We start from the raw sequence: 24,535 nt of genomic DNA on the forward strand, positions 1-24,535 counted from the left end.
AGCTGATTTGGCCTTTTGCAAGGCAGCTTAGAGGCAGGTGGGAAATCCAAGAGAGACAGGAAGGAGAAAGGTGGAGTCTGGGGAGAAGCTTGGAGCCACTGCCAGGAAAAGCAAGATGTAAAAGTACCAGTAAGCCACGAAGCCACATGGCAATGCATAGATCAATAGAAATGGGTTAAGTTATAAGAGCTAGCTAGCAAGAAGCCTGCCATAGGCTATACAATTGGTAATTAATATTGAGGCTCTGAATTATTATTTTATAAGTGGCTGAGGGATCACGTGACTGGGTGGTACTGGAGAAACCTTCATACTACAGTTTTGTTTTTTTTTAAGGCATTTGAGATTCCTCTGTTGATAGTTCTCTGGATCTGTACTCCAATTTTTAATTGAATTGTTTGGTTTGTTGATGTCTAGTTTCTTAAGTTCTTTATATATTTTGGATGTGCTGGATGTGGAGTTGGTAAAAATCTTTTCCCATTTTGTCCTACTGATGGGTGGGAAGGGGTGGCAGTCGGTTGGGTCTTTGGGATCTGAACTGAGGATGTGGGCCCAAACTGTTTTTGTTTTGTCTTACTCATTTAGATTTGAACAGATCTGGGCCTGATCTTACTGTTTGGACTGAATAGGACCCAATGTAATCTTCCCACATAAGCCCCTGTGCCCAACTCCAGTGCTGGTGAAAAGTGAGCACTGAGGGGAAGGGAATACCTGCTGGCCCCTCAGAGGAAAATAGTTCCTTGTATGGACTCAGGGATTAGAGTTTCTACAAGGTTGTTGTTCAAGGAAGGAAGTTCCCTTCAAATTCTCCTTTGATGTCTCCTCAGGAATGAGTTTTGAGTCTCATGTAATCCCCTCCCCCCATTCATTGAGAGCAAAGAAGTTTTCTAGTGTTGTCTGTTAAAGCAGTGAATTATGTCTAATGTTAAGCCTACCTTGGACCACACCTTGTTTTTGATATTTATTAGATGTATATAGCTCTATGAATTGTATCACTGACATACAACAAACAGAATGTAGAATATTACATTTTAGGATGATCATGTTTATGCACAAGCATCAATCTGCTCTTTAATTTCATGATTTCATAGACTCAGTTTAGGTTTTGTAGAAAGGTTCCTCCGTGTTCTCAGCTACGAGAGCAACCCTTTCATGCTTCTGTTTCTCTTACTCTCTTTTTATTTTTGAGATGTTTCATAGCCCAGGCTCCTTGCCATCCTCCTGCCTCAGCCTTCCTCCTGGTATTCCAGGCATAAGCAAACAAAGCTAGTTCTCATCTTTGAAGACTTGGGCTGAGGTTTTGAGATGACCATCGGGAGCTCTGTGGGTCTGGAGTATCCGTCATAAGAACTTGAGATCTGGGTATTAATACATTAGTAGCATTTGCGTTAATTTTAGTAGGTAAAGATTTCTGAAGGCGTTTGCTCATTGCACTTAACTTTTTAAATTGGCAGAAGGTCTGATAGAGAGGGGAGGGAGACAAAGGGTGAGGGAGTGGAGTGATAAACACACGCTGTGAATGCATATCAATCTGAGTAATGAATTGATCCATAAAAAACTGCAAAGTGATGAAGTCCTCCATGTTTCCTTTGGGCCAAGCTGAGGCACCACTTCCCTGTGATAATGTATCAAGGATGCAGATGGTGACCAGAGGCCGAGGACTTGAACTCTTGTACTTTCCAATACTAGAAGCCAAGTCAACCTCTATTCTTTATAAATGACTGTTGCCAGGATTTTGTGATAGACTCAAGAGAGAAGACAAAAGCCACTGGTAGCTAAGGGTAGAGCTCTCTCCTCTTTTTCTGTCATTTCTCCTTCATAAACAAACCCAAGCAGCTTCTGAGGCCCCGGGATGGAGCCCTGGGCTGCTGTGTGAACTCTCTTCCAAGAGGCCTGGCCATCATGGCTGGTGACCAGCAAGGAGGGTTGATGGGAAGAAGAAGCCAGCAGGGAGAACATTCACCAGGGCCACGGGGTATCTGAGGATGATGCAGGGTAGTAATTGGTCTCCCCAATTCCTGGGGTCTTAGATGACATTTCTGAGGCTTTGTGTTAACTCCAACACTCATTCTTAATTACAGCCTTCCTAGGGGCCCAGCGAGTCCTGACTCAGCCAGAGACACGCTGAGTCAGCAGGAAGTGATCTCATGGTCTCTGTGGGAAGTTCCTACACTGTCAAGGGGGTGGGAGGGGGTGGAGGACAGACTCCAAAGCAACAGAGATGGGAAAGAAAGCCCTCATCAGCGAGAATGGGCGTTTGCCATGGCAGTGAGAATGTCGGGGTTGTTCTGAGCGGGAGTGCTGGCAACTTGTAGGAGAAGATCATAGCCGCAGCAGCAGAGAGACAGGCAGTGAGATACAAGCATCTCTTGTCTCAAAGAAGTCTCTTTCATTAGAGAAATTCTGAGCTGTCCTTAAGAGGGTAACTTCCAGGACTGAATTTGACTTGTGTGTTAAAAAAACAAAACAAAACAACTTCTCTTCAGTTTCCTGTTTCTAAGGGACTTTTTTTTTTCTTTTCCAGAAACATATTGCTTATTGGATGTTTCATCTCTAATTTTGGAGACCATATGTTGTAGGTATTCTGGGAGAAATCTAGGTTTCAAATACTATATCCATTGTCCCCAGAAGCACATTTAAGAGATAGTGATGGCTTGCTTCATGGGTACTGGGATGTCTCAGGGAGAGGTGTTAGAGAATTGTGCATGGAATCCTTTAATCTTTGTGGCAGTCCTTGAGGTGCATATGATTGCAGATATTGTCTTCTATATATGATATATAGTTTGTGGTTGTGTTTGTTCGTATGTGTGTGTACATATATGTAAAGGCCCATAGTCAACACTGGATGTCTTATCATAGCTTCACCTTATTTTTACATATGTATACAGATGTACACGTGGCACAGCATGTGTGTAGAGATGAGAAGACATTATGTGTATGTGTGGGGGGGTGCAGATGTATATATGCCATAGCATGTATGGAGATGAGAAGATGGTCTTTGGATACTGTCCATCATCTTTCTGCCTTGTTTAAATGGAGTCTCGTCACCACGTGTACTCCTGGCTCGCTAGCCCAGGAGTGTCTGGGGCTTAGACATGTAGAGTACTGTGCCTGGCTTTGATGTGGGTCCTGGGGACTCCAACTCAGATCACCTCCCCGGCCAACCAACTAAACTAGCGGGTGTTATAGCCCCAGAGTTCCACCTGTTTTGTCCCGCCTACATGAAGGTGACAGACAGAGACACCATGCCTCATTTTTACATGAGTGCCAGCAATCCAAATTCCATCCTTGTACTTTAGAAACAGGCACTTTACAGGGTGAATTGCCTGAATTGTGAATACTTTATCCGGATGATTCTGGGAGGTAAATTTTGAGTTTGATCTGAATGAAAGCTGAGGCTTTATATTTAATTACAGACTCATCAAATTACATGAGATTGGGTAAATTTAAGAAGTGAAACAGAATGCTGGTTACTTCAGCCAGATGACTGTGTAGTCCTGACACATCATCCATTCACCCCAATATTTTTTTCCAGGACTTGTTTAATTCCTACTTGGAAGCCATTGGGATGGGGATTAAATCCTCCCCCAGTCACAGACCACGACTTCATCTCCATAGAAATGGTTTACTCTGCAACTCTCTGGACTGTTATGGATGTTATAGCTCTGAAGATTGCCAGGGCTACAATAAGCCAAGTGTCTGCAAATTCACTCATGATTGTTGAATAACAGTTGCCCTTTGTGGCCATTCTGTCCTTCTAAACCAAAAGGTACTGATCTAGACCCGGCTCTGGGTCTGTTGTTCCTCCCCATAAAACCTTGTTCTCTTAAGAAATAAAGCAAGAACACAGTGAATGTGGCTGTAATATCGCCGAGGAGCCTCCTGGGAGCCTGGCTATGGAAGAGGGAGTTCATAAAAGCCCCAGCATTCTCTTGCTTCAGCTGCTGCCTCTGACATATGGAAGGCTGTAATTTCACAAGGAAGTCAGAGCTTACCTCCTACCAGGTGCCAATATATTTTAAGCAAGGAGATATTACAACTCTGGAATTATTGAAACCCTGTGTTCTTTCCCTTCAATGGCATGGGGGACAGGAAAGAGTTGCATTTTTTTTTTTAAATCAGCCTGTGACATCATTGAGACTAGCTGTAACCAAGGTGATACAGCTGATGACTCCCAGGAGGGCTGGCGTGGGAGACAGTGATAAACATTTGGGTTGGGGAAGCAGGAGGACAAACCTATCTTTAGGTTTTTTTTATTCAGGTCTATGCTGATTTCCTAAAAACTGCAAAACTCTTGAAACAAATGGATAATTCATGGTCTTACATCCTAAAAATCATTTTTTAAAAACTTGCTGTTGGGTGGGACGAGATTGCTCAGTGAGTACGTACACTTGTCAAAGAAAGAGAGCCTCGGTTCAAATCCGCAGCTCCTCTATAAAAGCTGGGCAGGGCTGTTTGTCCTTGTCACCGTGCTTTGAGAGACAAACAGGCCAGTGCCAGGAGTGCATTGGCCGGCCAGCCTAATCAAAATCTCAAGTTTCAGGTTTCAGGAGAGACTGCCTCAAAAAATAAGGTAGAGAACGAGAAGACAGCTCATACCTTCCTTTGGCTCCACAGGTGCTTACACGGACATTCATACTGAGCTCACATTTGTTCGCTCACCCTTGCACACACATGTGAGTGTACGCACACAACCATCATCAGCAACAAAGCCATTGGAGCTTCAATTTGAAATGTACTTCTCACGACTTGATGTGGAAGGCTGGGCCTCCAGTAAAGAAGTATTCAGAGGAGAGTTTGGGGAGAGTGATTGGGTCAGGAAGGCACTGACTTCATCACTAGTTTAATCCACAGTGCCTTGATAATATGATGCGCTGTGAGGGAGTGACAGAAGGGGGGACCTGGTGGAAGGGAGTCAGTCTTTGGGGACGTGACTGTGGGGATTGTATCTTGTTCTCAACTTCTCCCTTTCCCCCTCTTCTCCCTTCCTTCCTCTCTTCTTCTTTCCTTTTGTTGGCTAGCGACATCCTCTGGAACCAGATGTTTGCATCCTAGAAAGATGCTCCTTAAGGCTCAGGAAGGGAACAACTCACAAATTTTAGAAAGTACCTGAAACTTATCAGATTCACAAGGCCCCTCCCTCCCCAAGGTCATATAAGCAGGGAGGACTCTAGGGAGAGGAAACTCCTGGACCCGTTGAACCACCTGTAAGTCATGCAGAGAGGCCCAGGGACACAACTTTCATGAGTTGCCACCCATGCTGGGGTGGACATTTTCAGTGATGTTGCTGCATTGGAGACATTCCGGCTCCTGTAAGGAACCCCTCACCCACACTACTTTAAGTCACCCTAGTAATCTTAGTCATGTGTCAAGTCGGACTCCGATAGAATGGCTTCTTTGGTTTGTTGTTGATGGCCTATTTTCAGTGACTAGCCTTTTTTTGTCAATGTCCCCCAGGGAAAGTCACACAGCACCTCCCTGCCCTCTTTCCTCCCCTTCTCTGCCTCCTTCCATCCTTCATTCTTCCTGGGAGGGAAGCAGCCTTGTCCCACCCACACTGCTGGTCGTGTGCTTCTTCTCCAGAGCAGCAGAGCTTCTGACCTGGGGCTGGAACCCCTGAAACGCTGACCCCAGACGAACTTTTCTTCCCTTGGGTTCATTTTCTCAGGGGCTTTGTTACAGGAGAGGCACCCTAACAAACAACACTCAGGATCCATCTTTTTCTCAACTCTCAGTCTCCCCAGAGGTTGAAAATCAGAAGGAAAATGGCTTACCTTCTCTCCACGTGCCCAATATATCAGGTCATTTTTAAGTGTCTAATTAATTTAATTAGGACAATTTATCTTGGAACTGTGTAAAGCACAGCAAGGAAAATGTAAGGACGTATACAATTTATTGTCATAATAACTTGAAGAAGTACCTTGTGTGTGTGTTCACATACACATACATATATTCATATACACATGCATAATACACGCATGCATATGAATACATTCATATACACATATGCATAATACATATACATGTATACACTTATATGCACATATGCATACATACACACACACACACACACACACACACACACACACACACACACACACGTGTGCACTGGAATGAGCATGGGTCTTCCCTGGGGAGGAGCAGCAGTGCCCAGCGTTGGCGCTAATCTTATTTTCTGTCCTTTGTGATCAATGTATGGCTTAAGCCCCTTGTCATCTGGTAGGAATATTTACCACTGGAGCTGACTTGGCCGCCTGCACATCTGGAGTCTAGACTCAGCGGCTCTGTGGGCAGGCCTGCTTGCTTCCCAGGGCTCTGCTGGCCCCAGGGCTCCACCACCCCCTGCCCCCCTCTGTTGACATAGCTGCTGCCTCCCCTGTTTCATCTGCCCCCCCCCAGTGTCCCTTCCTGCCCCTCCTGTCTCTGCCGTACCCTAGCTCTGACTGGGCTTTGGGTGACCCCCAGATGACCCTCCCCAACTTCGTCAGGAGCCCTTTGCACTCAGGGCTCTCCATTTCAGGGCTCAGGGAGAGGGGGAGCCACCAAAAGGAAGTTCACATCAGATGGGACAGGCAGCTTCCAGTTGGTGATACGAAGTTTGGTAAATGTGCTGAGCGCTGGAGAGAAAGAATTCGTGTGGCTGGCAACCTAGCATTTGGGTCCACATTTATACTCAATGGCACACCAGCTGTGTGACCTGGCCCAGCGTCTCTGAGGTTCAAAGTTATGATGTGGAAATTTGGGAGATGTAGGGCTCACACACAACTGAAGTAGAATGTTCCATATCTGCCTTCCTTCTTACATGTACATTGTGTAGCTAAATGAGACCGGTTGCTAGGGCGGTCACAGGGCAAGGCAGGCTGCTGTGATATTCCTGAGAGTGGAAGGTACTTGCTTGCCTGGATTGGCTCGGCTGGGCTGGGGTAGAGGAACAGGCCCGCTCCATGTGAGGCGAGAAGCTTGAAGGGATGGTTTACCACCAATACCTATTTTCAGATAGAAAGTAACAGAGAAAGGCGACCACACCCTTGTACCATGTACTATTTCTCATGTCCCTTGAAACATTTGCTTTTTGAGATATCCTAGCTATGTATGTAGGCCTTATTTTTTCAAGTGACAGAGAATCGTTCTTTTTAAAAATGTTTTCTGCATAAGCCTGCCGAAACAGACTATGACAAAAAGTAATTTACACCTGCACCCAATTAATTACATTTGTATGAAAATGACACCTGAGTAAACTTCCTGTAAAAATAGCTAGATATTAATCCTACAAACAAAAGCACATCTTTGAGAAATTTTATTTCTTTATAAGACAGTCTCTGATATCACATGGAGTCAGCAGACCCCGGTCTGTAGCCCCCAAGAGAGACAGATACTGTCTCTTGCCAAATCTGAAGTATTTACGCTGTGTCTCTTTACAAGAAACATTTAACGATGGCTACAACCACATAAATAAATAGATTTTCCAAAGTATGGTTTACTTCTTGAAAATTGGAACTATATACGAGTTGGTAAAATCTTACTGTATTCCTTGGCTCAAAATCCAGACCCCATTTTCATGGACCACTGTGCCACGCTGCTCTGGCTGCTGGGATAAACCTGTGTGGTTGTTTGTCTCAGCTCTGGAGGCCAAAGGCTGCGGGTCCGGCATTTGGTTTCTGATGGAGGCTGTCCTCCAGGCTTGCAGGAGATTGCCTTCTTAGCATGTCTGAATAAAGTAGAGGAAGAACCAATGCTGGTCTATCCCTGTTCTTACTGTATTTAATTTCTTGTCACCTATGTGTCTATGTGGGTGTCAATGTGTGCATATTTGAGGAGTGTGTGTCCATGTGTGTGCATGTGTGTGAAGGCCAGAGATCAACTTAAGGTGTCATTCCTCAGGGTATAGTCCACCTTAGGTTTTGAGATCAAGTCTCTCAGTTTTACTTAGAATTCACTGATTTGTGTAGGTTGACTAGCCAGTGAGCTCTAGAGAGCTCCCTAGAGCCTGCCAGCCCTGGTGTCACAAGCACGGGCCACCACACTGCTCTTGCATATGTCCTGGAGATTGAATTTGCATCCTTATACTTACATACCAAGCACTTGACTAAATGAGTTGATTCCCGGTCTCCTCGCCCTGTAAGAACTCTAATCCATCTAACCTCATGGCCTCATCTAAATCACACTCAGGGGCCCGTTTCCAAATACCGTCGCCATGGCAGCTAGGGCTTCGGTGTAAGAATTCGAGGTGGGTACAACATTCAGCCCACAACAGTCACCGTAAGCCCTGGTGGTACAGAAATGCTTCCTTCCATGACCTGGACGTAACATCCCCACTTCATTCTATATCCTTCTTGTCTACATTTCCGATACTCCAGAAAAATGAAGAAATGCTTCTTGTAAGACTCCATGGCAACGTGAGAGGTCAGCAGGTTCTGCCTGAGGCTGGCATTCGACTGCACTCTGAAGAATGGTGGCTGGGGAAGCCAAAGTGTTCTTGCTCCTGAAAGTCGCAGTCCTAGGCCTGGCCAACGGCGCGGTTACTGCGGGGAACAGAGCTGTCCAAAGCAACTGTGGGCGTGGGAGAAAACTTCAGACTCATAGACCTGCACAGCCAGTGAGCAGATGAGCTTCCTGGGAAAACACTGAGGTTTCAAATCTCCAGTGTTCTCACCTGTGAGACACAGCGATTGGATCCACCTTCCCTGGCAGGGCCATGTCGCAGCATCTGCTGCCCCACGGTGCTTCGTCTACCTAACCGAGCAAACCCCAAACTGAATATCAACTCCACGTCTTCTAATGCTTGTTGCCAGCGGACCAAGGCCCAACTCAAGGATGCCTTCTATACGCTAAGATCTTGCTTAGGGTCATATACAGTATCCAACCCCCAGCATGGGAAACTGCAGCTAGCCTTGTGAATTCTGTTGTGTGTCACAAAGACACACTCAAGGCATTTCACAGGGACTGATGAAGTTGTGATTTTTGTTTGCTCTGGGTTTTCTTGCATTGGCTCTCGTAGCATGAATTCTGATTGGCTTTAATAATAAGAACCTGGAGGCAGATAATCTCAGGCTGAAAGCTGAAAGATCAGAAAAGCAGAGCAACCTAGCCACTAGAATCTTCTCATCTCTCCTACTTCTCAGATGGAAAAGGAACTGAGTTCCTGTCTCCTCCCACCTTATATTCCTCCCTCTGCCCAGCCATATCACTTCCTGTCTCCACCTCTCAAGCACTGGGATTAAAGGCATGAGATCTGGAGTGCTGGGAGAAAAGGCATGTATGCGCCTCCTCCGCCCAGCTCTGCTTCTCTTTTAGACTGGGTCAATCTCCTGTAGCCCAGGCTGGCCTTGAACTCCTGATCTTCCTGCTTCCCCCTCCCAAATGCTGGGATTAAAGGTGTGTGCCACTGCTGCCTGGCCTCTATGGTTAACTAGTGGCTAGCTCTGCTCTCTCATCTCCAGGCCAGCTTTATTTGTTAGGTCATAAAGTATCAGCACAGGCTCTCGCGTTCCAGTTTCCTCACTAGCAGCAGGGATTGGGCAGGTCATGCAAGTGTCCCCACTTTGGTTTCAGGGTCATCAAAGTCCACGGACATGTGCTCACTCAGAGGGGTGCCGAAGCCCATCTTTTGTTTAGGGGACATTTTCTTTTAGTTCAGCTTTACAAATACATTTTAAAGTAGAGTGTTTTCAGGAGAAACCCACCAGTCTGAGATCTGTTTTGATAGGGTGGTTTTAGCACCTTAAGTACTTTCCAGTATTTTACTTATTATTTATTTTTGGTAAAATACATTTCATTTCAGTGAAAATCTCTATTGCTCAAGACATGAGCATTCATCTTTTATTTGTGGTCCATTCTTTTTTTTTTTTAATTAATTCTTTGAGAGTTTTGCACAACATGTTGATTATATTCACCACCACTCCAAAAACCAGTTTTTCCCAGATCCATCCCTTGTCTTTGCTGCCCACCTAATTTGGTATCTTTTATATTTTCTTCATCGGTATGAATCCCTAGAGCCTGCCCATGTATTCCTGGATATTGACCTCCCACCGGAGTGTGGTCAGCTTACTCTCTTCGAGAAAACTGTCTCTCCCTTTCCCAGCAGCTAACACTTGCCAATCACACCACAGCTAGGTACGGGTTTTGTGCATGTCTGCTCTCCATGCTGGGGTTTGGCCTGGCTCGGCTTTATGTAGGTCTTGTGCATGCTGTTGCAGCTGCCGTGGGTTCTTAGATGCAGCTGCCCTGCTGGGTCTGGAAGACACTGTTTCCTCCTAGTCACCCATGGCCTTGGGCTCTCACACCTTTTCACTTCACTTTCCTGCAACGATCCCTGAACCTGGGGAGAAGAAGAAGCCGTGTGTGTCTCCTGCGGGACTCTGTAGTCTCTGTCTTCATCCTTGTCATTTCTGTGTCTCTGTGTCGATCACCATCTACTGCAGCCAGGAGCTTCTAAGCATTTATCTTTCTTCTGTTTCATTGAAGTTTTAAAAAAATGAGGTAAAGAAAAAGTTTTTTTTTTTGGATGGTCCCCCAGGGTTTGCTGTTGTGTAAGAAACATTGCCTGATGCAAAAGGTTGGCCTCACGAGGGGCTTGTTCAGGCTTCAACCTGTCCAGAATCCACAGCTGGCATTGCTCAAGCCTATGTGTGTGTATGTGTTCCTATCATTGTTACAGTTTCAAAACTGAGTTGTTGGTATGCATGAATAAAGGCACGAATATGTGCAGGTCTGAGTATGTATGTATGTCTGTACATGTATGGTTGTGTGTGCATGTGAGCATGTGTGTGTGTGTGTATATATATATATATAAGCACAAATGTGCATGAGTGTATATGTACGAGTAAGCATTTGTGCCAAATATATATGTGTATGTGAGTATTTGTGCATGACTGTATATGTGTGTGTGGGTGAGCACTTGTGCATGAGTATATATATGTGTGTGTGAGCATTTGTGTATGAGTGTATATGTATGTGTAAACATTTGTGCACATTCATGAGTGTATTGTACCTGTATAATCATGTGTAAATGCATGTATGTATGAAAGGGTATGTGAGTGCATGTGTGTCCATGCCAGGAGGCCTAAGTATAGTACAGCCTGCTGTTTGCAGATATGGGGATATGTGTGCCTTTGGTCATAGCATCAACACCATGCCAAGTTTGCTGGGTCTGGGGTCACATGGAAATCTTGTCTCTACTGAGGAAGACAAATTCTGATATTCTCTGATTACACTTTGTCTGTGGATGGAGGTCTTGCTGTGTTAGCAACAGGACCTGATTTTGAGTCATGAGCTGTGCTCCCCGGTAGCTGGGTTCCTCCTGAGATGGATGGACAGGAGCCAGGAATCTGTGGAGATGCTGGCTTGCACCAGGCTGGATCTGTGAGGAGCGGGCTTGGCACGCGCCACGAGAACATCTTCATTGTCACCAGCAGTGGGAACCCTGGCAGCAGGGTCTGCTCTTCTGTAGCCCGCCTGACCCAATAATGGGTTCTCTTGGAAGGAGGCAAAAAAAAAAAAAAAAAAAAGAAAGAAAGAAAGAAAGAAAGAAAGAAAAGAAAAGAAAGAAAAACTTCTCGGCAGCTAGGCCCAGTGATGTCCACTTTGGGATTGAGAGAAGAGTTTATGAGGACCATTATTTAAGGAGAGGAGCCAAGCAGCTGGCCACACCCATATTGATGGAGCCAGAAGCAGAAGTAGCATCCTTGGGCTTCTTGGGCTTCGGTCGTCCTTCTGTATCGTATTCCTGCTGGTCCTTTGAGCAGACCAAAGTGGCTGCTCACTTCAGCTACAGATTCACCTTGAGGGTCTTGTTGACACAGTTCCTGTCATTGTTACAGCTTCACAAAGAATATTTTTAAAAGAAGTAATTAAAACAAAAATAATTGAACTAAATTTTAAGGGTTTAGAGAAGACCTCAAGGGGCGGGCAGTTGTCTTCATCACTCTTCTGGGAGAATATCATTTAGCTATCACACATTCAATGGGTTTGTGCTGAAAATACCGTCATTGTCAATACCAAAGCCATAGGGTGTTCTGTGCTGTCCCATGTGTATCTAGCTGTGCTGGTGGCTAAGAGAAAGCTGATTCTGTTTGGTAACATTACCTGATTGAATGTGCTCTAGGTTCTTCCTGAAGGAGTCCCCCAACTTCAGAAATATTTATTGGAGGGTGGCACCATGTACATCTATATCTATCATCTATCTATCTATCTATCTATCTATCTATCTATCTATCTATCTATCTATTATCTATCCATCTATCTGTCTGTCTGTCTATCTGTCTAGCTAGCTACCTATTATCTATCTATCCATCCATCCATATATGTATGTAAATACATACACACACACATATATATACACATATATATGAAACATTATTGGAGGGTGGCATCTTGTATATATATCTACCTATCTATACATACATACATACACACACACATATACACATACATACATATATATGAAGATCTCCTTTTAGAGGTGACTGTACTCTCTAGGAATTTGTGTTCCTGCCAACAGTGAACTGAGCATCCACTCAATACTGCTTGATCTGGTGACACTCATCAAAATATTAGACCAGCTGACTGGTCATTGACCTTGTCACGCATAAACCACTGCCCAGCGAGAGAATGTGATCAGTTGTGTTCCAGGTAGAAAAGTCCAAAACCCCATATACAGATCAAAAACATGTTTGGTGGATTTTTCAAAGCATGACTAGTATAATAAGTAGAGATAACAAAAAAAGTTAGTTTTGGTTGCTTGATGCATAAAAAGTTTTACAAACTTTCATACACATGATGATCTAGCTTATTCTTTAAGACTTACGAGAAACAATAGTTTAGTTAAAAGCAGAGGGACCCTGTAGATCTGGTTCATTGCCCTCTCAGAGGACGCACATAGGCAGCTCACAAAGCCTGTAACTCCAGCTTTGATGGATCCAGAGCCCCTGCTGGTCTCTGTGGGTGCTTATACATATGTGTGAACATACACACAGTCACATGCACACACAAATAAAATAGCAAATCTTCAAAAAATTAAAATTGGAAACTCAAGTTTCATTTCAACCAGTTCAAGAGTTGAACCCAATACCTGTTTCTTGTGATTTTTTTTTTTTCTTTTTCATTACTGCATTGGCACAGTGAACTCAGTGCCTTCTGGGATGGGAGCTGGGTCTAGACTGACTTCAGGCTGATGGAAACAAAGACATCTCTTTGTTTTCTGGGTACTTGCTTTGTACTCTGGGCAGACTGTGCATCAGGAGCTTGCGCTGTGAAAAACATCTGGCAGATGCAGCACAGGGGAGGGGTCATTTCTCTCGATCCGCACACACAGACGTCGCACCATCGTGGGACGAGCCTAGTGGAGGAGCTTGGGGACAGAGGTACACGGTGGAGACATCTCACTGGCTAAGAGGCCAGAACCACAGCTGGCTCTCATCTTCAAAGGCCTCTTCTGGTGTCCACCTCTGCCAGGCAGGCCTTGCCTCTGAAGGGTCCACCACCTCCTAAACTTTCGTTCCACTGGGGATCCAGCAATCAAGAGTGAAACTGAGAGTGACTTTTCAGTTTGGAAACACAGCTTTCTGTCCCAAGGTCGAACCTCTCTGCATCTCTTTTGCTGTTCTCCAAGTAAAGAGTATAATTATGACGTCAGAGAGAGCCTTCAAGTCTCTTCTCTTTCTCTGTTCTAAACTCTACCCTTATTTGATTGGATTTACCTTTACTTCACTCTGTCCTTTGGATGAATTTGCATAAAATCCTTTCAAGTCCGGAGAGAATGTTACTGCAGTGGCATAAGGCTGCCCTGCCACATGATCTCATGTCCACAAATGTCCACGCACATGTATGTGAGTGAGCTAGGGACACGGCTCAGTGGGTAACAGTGCCTGCCCTTCAACCACCAGGAACGGAGATCACAGGCGTGCACAGCTGTGGATGCCTGTGACTCCAGGGTCAAGAGGTGGAGACAAGAAGATTCTGAGAGCTCTCTGCCTGCCCCCAGCCTAGCTGAAACAAAGTTTCTAGTTCAGCAAGATGCTCTGTTGCAAGACAATAAGGGAGAGCACTGTCAAAGAAGACATCCCATATCCTGCTTGCCTTCCAAATGCATACGTGTAGGAACACATGACTGCGTACACTGATGAAACACACCAAACACACAAAAATAATGTATTTACTCGTGGTTCTCCACCCCTGTTAGGGAGAGAGAGCCAGCTTTTGACAGCTGCCTCTGAACATGCATAGAGGCAGCCACGGATGATGCTGTGCTGCCCATGGGCTCATCCTCTATATGGATGCATGGCCAATCCTCCAAATCGCATATTGCCTAGAGAGGGGGGCATGGGCAGGAAGTTCATGTTGATTATTGATGAGTAGTTGCTTGTGCGGGGATGGCTACACATGTTTATATGTATCCTTTCTTTTCAAATAATTCTCCCCAGATCCTGGTTCACAATGACTTACATTGTTAGGGACACAGCAACGGTTTCTCGCACTTTTGTGTAAGATTAGACATGGACAATAATGGACTATCATGACCCCCTCCTTTGTGACCATTGGCGCCTCTAGTATATTCTGAGAAAGATGTTACTTTTATCCCAGAGTGTCTGAACATTTGCCATGAGCTTAGGAGGCAGAGAAAGAAAATTGTCATTTGTAAACTAGGCTTAGGATGTGTTGCTGGAAACAAATGCAGAGGAGAGGGGTTCTTTTGGGACAGTAGCTTTGTGCTGTGGGCTGCGCATTCTTTGGACAGGTCCATCTGGGGCAGACATACAGTTGGAGTCTGGCGAAACTGGAAGGGAATAAAAGACCTCCTCCGGCTTTTGAATTTCCAAATCTTAGGAAATCTGGCCAGATGAAAGAGCTGATGAGGTAGATGTTTGCAGGGTTCAAAACAGGCAGATGGTCAGCAGCTCAAAAGCTATGTGTTAAAAATATGCATTGGCCAGAAGCAGCTAGAGGTCTGCTGTGAGTGGGATGCAGAGCCCAGGGATTCCTAGCGGTACAGCCTCCAGTCCAAGAAAACGTCTCACATCCCAGCACACTGTGCATCCGAAGAAAGTGAAGCTCCGCCCCCCCCCCCCTTTCTGTGGGATTGAAAGGTAGATAAGATGAATTACTACTATAGTTATTCAACCGTGGGAAGCAAATCATGCATGCTTCAAGGGGAAATGAAAATAAGAACTTCCCTGTAGCACGAATCTTAAAAGGTCTTATTATTAAGAACGAACCTGAAGCCAGGTATTGGGGTGAAAGCTGGAAGATCAGAGAAGCAGAACAAGCCACAGCTTCCTCACCTTGCCAATTCCTCAGTTGATCCTGTTTCCTCAGACTGGAAGCCTCTCAGCTAAACTGTGCTGCTCAAAAGCCTAAAAGCTTAAGCAGGCTCCAGTTCCTTGTCCTCACGCCTTAAATACCTTTCTGCTTTCTGACATCACTTCCTGGGATTAAAGGCGTGAGTCACCATGCCTAGCTGTTTCCAGTGTGGCCTTGAACTCACAGAGATCCAGGTGGATCTCTGCCCCTGGAATGCTAAAGGCATGTGTGCTACCATTGCCTAACCTCTATGTTTAATATTGTGGCTGTTCTATTCTCTGACCCCAGATAAGTTTATTAGAGTGCACAATATTCCGGGGAACACGATACCACCACACTTCCTTATGAGGAAGTTTGTCAAGATGGTCACTGCCAATCCTGATGGGAAAGAAACGAGAATGGTATAGTGGCAATAAAGACCCAGTAAAGGAAAACTCATGACAATAAAGGTTCCACTCTTGCCTGGGTGGAGGCCTATGGTTTTTGGATAAATTGGGTTGGTCACTTAGCCAAGAGACCACTCTGTGAAGGCAGGCTCATCTCAAACCACACTAAAGAGAAAGGCAGAATAACTAATGCTTTAACTAGATATGGTACTTCCCCCTAGAATCCCCACCCCTAGGACAGCAGATTACCAGTTTCCTAGGACTGTCTGCTTTTCTGGATTATTTTGACTCCTTTTCTTCTCTCTCTTGTATGAACATGCTTTCCTTCACAATTTAGGCTTCCCCAACACCGTGGGCTCCCCACATTTTTAAAAGCCTCCTGACACACCATGTGTCTGCTGACTTCTGTGCCAGCTCAAGTGACATGGTTTCTTCTCCTTTTTTCTTCCATTCACTTCTGGGCAGCTGCTGAGATTTACAGCTTGCCTCCCCTGGATAGGGAAGGGCTTTGTTTTTTTCTTCTAATAAAATTGTCTGTGAGCTTCCATTTGCGTTCATTCTTAAATTCGTCTACTAATGAAACTTAGAACCCCAAGAGGGGATCCCAAACATCCCTGTAGCATCAGGAGATTGTCCCAGGGGAAACTGTAATGTCCTCAAACGCTGCTGCTGGGACAGTACACTGCACGCCAGAGTTAGAAGGCTGAACCCACTTACAAGGAGGGTTTCTGTGCCCAGGACCCTCACCCTCTGGGCTCTGTCCTCTTCCCTTTGGAGTCAGGGTAACCATGGCTACACATCTGAGTCAGTGGATCAATGATACCTCTCTAGCCACTGTCCCTGAACACCCAGGGAGGCAGCATTAAAATGCATGGCCAGGGCAAAAGTTTGCATACGTTTGGCCCATGACAAATAAGATGAGTGTTCCAAAAGTCTGGCCTTGAATTAGTTTCTTTTTTGTTGATGTGACCACTGCTTAAGGGAGGAAGGATCTATTTTGGTTCTTGGTTTCAGCCCAGTATCAGAGGGTGGATACAATAGAGTCCGTGGCAGCGGGAGCGTACGGCACAGGCTGCTCACATCATGGCGAATCAGTAAGCAGAGAGAGCGGCAGAGAGCACAGGCAATCTATAACCTTCAAGGGGGAAGCCCCTAATGAGCTGTGTCTATGTAGGCCACACTCCCTAAAGGTTCCATAGCTTTCCAAAATAGTGCCCCATGCTAAGGAACAACCATTCAAATTATGAGCGTGTGGGGACGTTTTAGATCCAACATCCAAGGTTTAGGATTCCTGCTGCAACTTGCCCTCCCTGCCCCCCCCCCCCCCCCCGAACCCCATAGCCTTATATTCTACAAGGGGCTCCTTTCTGGGAACTCCCACTCAGCAACACAATTGCCTAGCCTCACTGTCTGTCCTTCCTAATCTAGGTGCAAGCCTCCACACAGCCTCATATAGACGATACAATGTTCTGTTGCCAATTTAAGCTTTGGACTATGGCTGCAATGACTTTCTGCTTGAAGCTGGGAAAATGCTTCCCTGGGTTTCCTTGCTTTTTGCAAGGCATCGCCATGGCTTCTTTTTAAAGGAAAGTATTTGAAATGCATTTGTAGAGCCTCCCTCAGTTCCTGAAATGCCCCAGACACCCTGCTTATTCTTCTAGGACAAATCGCACAACCTCTTTTTAGTGGTGCTCAACCCCTTAACATTTGAGGTCCCCCTGCCTGCTCCTTTAATCACAGCTCTTTTCAGCCCTGAGGGCTCTCTCCTTCATAACCTTGAACTCAACTTTGTGCTTCATTTTCTCACTGTACATCTGGTTAAACAGATCCAGCAACAACCATGCTGCAGTCCTAAGCCTATGCTGTCTTAAAAATTTCCCCACTGACTTCATCAATCCATTACATTTCCTTTTTTAAAACCATATTCAAATGTTCACAACATAAGTTAAACACAGACACCTTTGTCAGAATGGAACATGACTGCCTTCTCATCCAGTTCCTAGCAGAGTTCTTGTTCCCTTTGAAAGTATATGAGCCTAGCTTGCCCTGTCCACATTCCTATTTATGTTTGGGCCTTTTGGACTCCAGCCCAAAGCACTCATTAATCTTGACTTACAGTGTTCCAGGGCTCCTCCAAGGCTGCATCTCCAAATCTCTTCCACAGTCCTCCTGGAAACCATGTCTGAGAATCAAAGCCACGGCCCTGCTTCTCTGTCACTTTCTCTTCCGTGTGTTACTTTCACATCACCGGGACCACAGAACTCAGTAGAAACAGCTCCAGAGGGAGAGATTTGCGTTTGCTCTCGGTTTCAGAGTCTCTGTCAGTTCTGGAAGAGCAAGTGTCTCAGCGTTCACCACCACTGCAGTTGTTAGGAATGGAGACTGCTTGTGTGGTAGCTGACCGGGAAGCAGAGAAACTGGTGGGAACCAGAGTGAGAACATGACCTGCCCAGGCCCACCCCTACAGACCGACCGACATCTACTAGCGAAGCCCAGCATTCTAAAGGTCCCAATGCCTTCTTGATTAACACTACCAACTAGGGAAGAAGTACTCAAAACTGGAGCCTGTGGGGAGCACTTCAGACCTGAGTCTTAACAGTGTTGGTCCCCAGTGCAGAATCTGGATAAGCTACCTATGCCCTGGTCCCATCCAGAGCTGTTTTCTTTTCTTTTTTTTTTTTTTTTGGTTTTTCGAGACAGGGTTTCTCTGCATAGCTTTGCGCCTTTCCTGGAGCTCACTTGGTAGCCCAGGCTGGCCTCGAACTCACAGAGATCTGCCTGGCTCTGCCTCCCGAGTGCTGGGATTAAAGGCGTGCGCCACCACCGCCCGGCTCCAGAGCTGTTTTCTATGCCTCCACACATTTCACATCAACACTGAAAGGCCACAATTCTAAAGCTGACATGTTGCAGTGCTCTATAAAACAACTACTTTGTTTTTGTTCCTAGTTCTGAGGACAGAACCTTAAGCCATTAGAGCTATGGTTCTCAGCCTTCCTAATGCGGTGACCCTTTAATACGGTTCTTCATGTTGTGATGACCCCCAACCATAACATTATGTTCATTGCTACTTTATAACTGTAATTTTGCTACTGTTATGAATCGTCATGTAAATATCTGTTTTCCTATGGTCTTAGGTGACCCCTATGAAAGGGTCGTTCGATACCCAATGGGATTGTGACCCACAGGTTGAGAACCACTGCATTAGAATGTTCTGATTTCAGTTTACTGATGGGTCTCAGGGGGGGGGGAGGGTAGTTTGCTAGCTCCAGGATGTTGCCCCAAAGTGATTAGTGATTAGTATTAAGTCATCAGCCCCAGCTCTGGGAATGGGAGAGGGTCTGATGGAACTTCTACAGAAAGTCCTTAAACGAAAAGCAGCCCACTATGAGTGCACATGCTGGTGTTGGAAAGGGACCACCTCACAGGATGAGGGGCTGCTTTTCCTTCCGCTGTACTTACTCCATGCATCACTTCCATTTGGGTGTTCCTGAATTGCAGCCTGAATTGCCCTGCGGAGATAGGAAGTTTGTTGGCCAACTTGCCTGGAGGGCACAGGGTAGAGTCCCTGCCCAGACACACACACACACACACACACACACACACACACACACACCTTAAAAAGCACATGGGGCAAGCAATTGAGTGGGTTCATGTCTCAAGGCCAGCCAGGGCCAGTTAAGATTTGAACCTGAGAGCCTGATTTCCTTGACTCCCCACCAGGCTCCTCACACAGAAAGATACCAAGACATTTAAACAGGAAAAGAACACCCTAAAAGAGAAAAGACACTTGAGGGATGAGGACAAAGCCAGACCTTCACCTCCCAGGAAACAGCATGTTAATGTGTGAGCTTGTGACTCCTAGATGCGATCTGGAGCAGCTAGTGTGGAGAATATAATAAATCTCCAACAAGGGACATGTTCATGCAGCTACAGCCACCACCTGGGCAGCAGAGGGACACTAAAGGGCTACAATTTATTAAATGCAATTTTCAGGGATATGGGGAGAAGCCAAAACCTGGAACTGGGTGATCTGGTTTAGACATTAAATTAACCTAAATAGGACCTAAGCAGATGAAAGTATAGTTACCATGTTGTCTGAGTGTCCTCACACCACAGGGACACCTTGTGGGGAGTGTTGTTTCATGAGCTTAGCGTATCTGAAAAGAACTGAGAAATGTTTGTTTCCTTTATGTTGCCTCTGATGTCATTATTTATGTGTACATCTAGCCAGTCACGCTCACTCCAGGTTCAAATGCTGGCTCCTTCATATACCACTTCTTTTATTACTATTATTGTTGTTATTATTATTATTTTAATTGTTTCCTCTGTAATTGTGTGTATATTTGTGTGTATGTGTATGTGTGAGTGTGTATGTTTGTGTGGGTGTGTTCACATACACTTTGGTCCACATGTGTTGGGGAGGGGCATGGGGAGACCAGAGGATGACATCAGATTTCTTCTTCAATTATTGTCTAGTTTATATATTGAGGCAGGATTTCTCACTTGAACCCAGAGCTCATGCATTAGACTTGCCTAGTTAGCCAGCTTGCTCTAGAGATCCTCTGTCTGCCTCCCAAGTGTCTAAGATGCCAAACAGGCCACCTCACCTCCTTTCCACACAAACACATGACCTCTCCATGGGCGCTAAGGATCTGAACTCGAATCCTCACATTTTTGTCATGCTCGTGCACAAAGCAGCTTATCCACTGAGTCGTCTCCTCAGACCTTTTTATACTTACTTATTTACCTACCACTTCTTGGCCCAGTTGATCATCTTAGCCATTTCCAGTAGCCACATTGGTACCTCAGGGATTTGAGTGAAACAATAGAATAAAGTCAGGAGTTAAATCTTTGAAGGGAGCATTTGCTTGCATCCTTGGTTCCTAGAACACTGCATCACTCATATTTGCCTGGTTAAGATGTATGCAATGGATGGATGGCTTGTCTGTGGGAGCCCGTTCTCGGGTTCCTCGTGGCTTTACTCAGAAGGTCCGCATAGAGGATGATTAGGACCACGGGCCTGAGTGCAGGTGTCTGAGATGGTCTGCACTTGGCTGTGCTGGGGGAGGAGGTCTTTTGCTCCACCCCTTGGCATCTCTACAAAAACCCTAGGGCAGAGACAGTCAGGGGCCATTGGAATAGGTTCCAGGCCCTCTTGAGGCTATCCTTTATTTTCTATCTGTTTATCTCCACGATATTCTCCACAATAAATCCTTCTATCTAATATTTCCTGCTGCTCACAATCAAGATAACTCTGGGGAGCTGTGGGGGTGGTGGTTAAATGCCCCACACTTGTCCCAAGGTGAGTCATTCTCAAGATGTGGGCTGTGCATCACAGGACACACAGCGATGAGGAATATCATCCCTTAGCCACACTTGTTTCCAGGCCTCAATTGGAATGTAGCTTGATCCTAATTGGTCTTATCGATAAAAACCCAGAGTCAGATATTGAGGTAAAAGTTGAAAGATCCGAGAAGCAAAGGAGCAGCCACAGTCTCTTAGCCTCTTAGCTCTCCGAATCCTCAGACTGAGAAGGGGGCTGAGATCCTGTCTATGCCCCACCTTAACACTTCCTTTCTGTGCCCAGCCATAGCACTTCCTGTCTCCTTCTGTACAGACCTCCAGACCTCTACGGCTAGCTAGTGGCTAGCTCCACCCTCTGATCTTCAAGCAAGCTTTATTTGTCAGAACACAACAGTAGAGTAGTATGGAAAGCTCTTGGATGCATTTAGGACTGCACTTTAATTGTTTCCTATGTGACACAAATCTGTCAAACTCTGGGATCTGCATGAAAACAGTGTTTTGAAAGCCTGGTGAATTTTTAGCTTTGGGGACATGTTTTGAGTGGATACTGTGGAAGAGGGTGTGTAGAGCCATTAGTGAGATGATGTGGGAACACAGCTACAAAGAAGACAGGTCCCTTACCCTCCTCAGGTCATGGAAGGACTAAGGGCAGCTCGGATGTGCCACATGAAGGAACCGCAAGAAGAGACCAGGACATGAAGGACAAGGCAAGAGATGAGGGTATCAGGAAGTCGAGCATCTTAGATGAAGGCAGGGCTGGTGATGAATGCCGCTACACGGGATTGCTCATGAAGGTAGACTTAGCTTTAAAAAGAGCGAAGAGCTAGAGGTCAGATTAGTGCTGTCAGGTCTCAAAGGTAGGGTGGGTAAATGGCTAGGAGTGAGGTGACTAACTCCAAGTGTAGGTGGCATTTAAGCTTTAATGTAAGTGGTTCTTGATTGTTTTGAATGATTCAGTATTTTATGACGCAGATCAAGGGAGAGAAATCCAAGGGAGGAGGAAAGAAATCTGAGGACTGGCAGAATGGGAAGAGTGAGGGGCAGTGATGTCAGGGAAAAGTCCCACCCTTTCCAACAAAACTAAGAAACTAGAGGCAAGGCTACAAGGTCATCAGAGTAAATGGGGGTGGGGGGTGGGGGGTGGGGGACAGGGCAGGGAGAATGGCTTCCAGAAGCAGTGGGTACCGGACTATTCAGTTCTGTAAGTAAGATGTGAGGAAGGAGGGACAGGGCCATCATGGCTTGGTGGCTAAGCTGACCTTTTCAGATGATGCCCGAGGGAGATGCCATCTCCTATGGCACACAGGACTAAAGAAATGGAGAGCTGTTCATTTGTGAGAACTCAAGGACTGCTGGCCTGAAGAAATACACAAACAAGAATTGCAACCTCATCTACGAGAAGTCTATACCTGCTCAGGAATTAGTTAGTTGTGGAGAAATTATAGTCACATGCTACGTCAGGACATTTTGGCCAAGGTCAATTGCATATACAACCAGGGTCCCATGATGCTATATCCTTAGCGATGTCATGGTCATTTTAATCTGAGCAAGGGCACCCTGCAGTGTTCAGATAAATGACTATTTCAATTAATGGCATGATTGTGACCCTAATGTCACTGCATTATCTTAATTTGCTAACTGATTATGTCACCCCATTCTGAAAGATCTAAGAAATACAACTTAGTCTCCAAGAGATTTGAAGAAATGGGGCCGGGGGTGTAGCTCAGTCTGTAGAATGCTTGCTTCCCATACAGAAAGCCCTCAGTTCCTAGCTTCTTATACATGGGGTGTGGTAGTGCATAGTTGTAATCCCAGCACTTGGGAGGTGGAGGCAGGAGGATCAAAGATTCAAGGTCATCTTCAGCTTTATAGGGGATGATACACCATCCTGAATTATATGAGACCCTGTCTCAAATACAAAAATAAAGAAGAAAATTAAAATGAGATGGGATAAATCTTTTCAATTTTGCTGCTGAAGTCAAGAGAAACCTAATTCAAAAAAGAATTGTGATGATGTGGGCTTATTCACATGTATGAACCAAACCTTCCACTTTTCAGATGATACAATGCACTAGCTAAAGTATTTGCATTTAAGGCTAGAGAAAACTTTGTATGCAAGGATTCTTACCTTCAAAGTTTCTGCTATGTAGGAGAAGGCTCTCTGTACATATGAATACGTCATCTGTACCACGTTTTCCTGTTCAGAATCTAAAGCTGAATAAAGTCATATAGCCATGGAGAAGCTTTTGGAAAAGTGGTCCACATGACAAGCTGCTTATAATTATTTTATTTCACTAAGGAAAATTTCCCTTAGCAACAAAATAGAAAACATCCCATTTTTTTTTTTTTTTGTAATTCTCATATTTTTACTGCAGTCCACAGAAAGTGTGATCAAGTTCTACAAACCCGATTGCCCAGGTGATACTCCAAAGACAAGCTAGTAATATGGACCATGTGGTTTCGCCCCCAACATCTGAACTCTGATTTTTCTCTTTGCATGTGAAACACTATCAGGTATTTCTGAGGCAGAAACTGAACATAATTAGCTTGCTACGGCTCTTCTTGGTTGCAATTAGAATGAGATCAGATAAGCAGTCATCTGGATGCCAAAGGAATGGAGATTTGCATATCACAGTCCCCAGAACCAAGGCAGCCTTGCAGACAAATGGAAGGGCATTACCTGCCCCCAAGACTTCTTTGGAAACTGAGGGCCCACTTTTTTTTTTTTTTTTTTTTTTTTTGCATACAGCAAGTGCTCATTAAGGTTCACTGACAGACTAGATGATCTTCCAGACACAGAACATCCTTCTGCATTGTTCTAATGCTCCTTTATGGACTGTGTAATGGAAGTTACTTACTTATTAAATTGCCCAAATATTTCTTGACTCCATGATCTATATTTCTAGGGAGGGGAGACACTGCCCAGGTCTGCTTCCTTCAAGTAGATATGAGGTAGAGTTTAAGACATGGACATTGTTGTCTTCTTGCAGGAAAGTGTTAGTTCCATGATTTTCTGATCTATGCCTTGAAAATATGCATGGTGGGAGCCAGCTGGGTACAGGAAAAATATTCTTATTATCTAGCATAGGCAAGTGGGCTACATGTTTTGAATTTATGTTCAGGTCAGGATTATAGCAATTCTCTCTTCCCACCCTTTACCCTTCCCCTCTTAAGATCCCCCTCACTGGCTTGCTGGTGGCAAATGTGCCAAGGCAAACATGGGCCTGGGACTTGCATTTGAACTCACAACTCTCCCTCGGACCAGTATTGGTAAGATTATACATCTGCTTGCTCCCTGAACAACAGACACCATGGTGAGTCAGGCCATGAGTTGGTATTTAGACAAATTGGTCAGTATTTTCTAAACTTCCTGTGCCATATGTCCATATGAGAATGGGATAATGACCACATGTGCAGAGGCAACAGCACCAGACTTCAACAAAAATAACATTTCCCAACCAGCACAGCTGCAAATACACAGGGAAAGCCTCTAAACCAAGACATACCCCACCCGTGTGCCCAGCTATGGTGGCAAGACCAGCTGTTATTCA

Source organism: Peromyscus maniculatus, chromosome 22 (genome assembly GCF_049852395.1).
Source record: "Peromyscus maniculatus bairdii isolate BWxNUB_F1_BW_parent chromosome 22, HU_Pman_BW_mat_3.1, whole genome shotgun sequence".
NCBI lineage: Eukaryota > Metazoa > Chordata > Mammalia > Rodentia > Cricetidae > Peromyscus > Peromyscus maniculatus.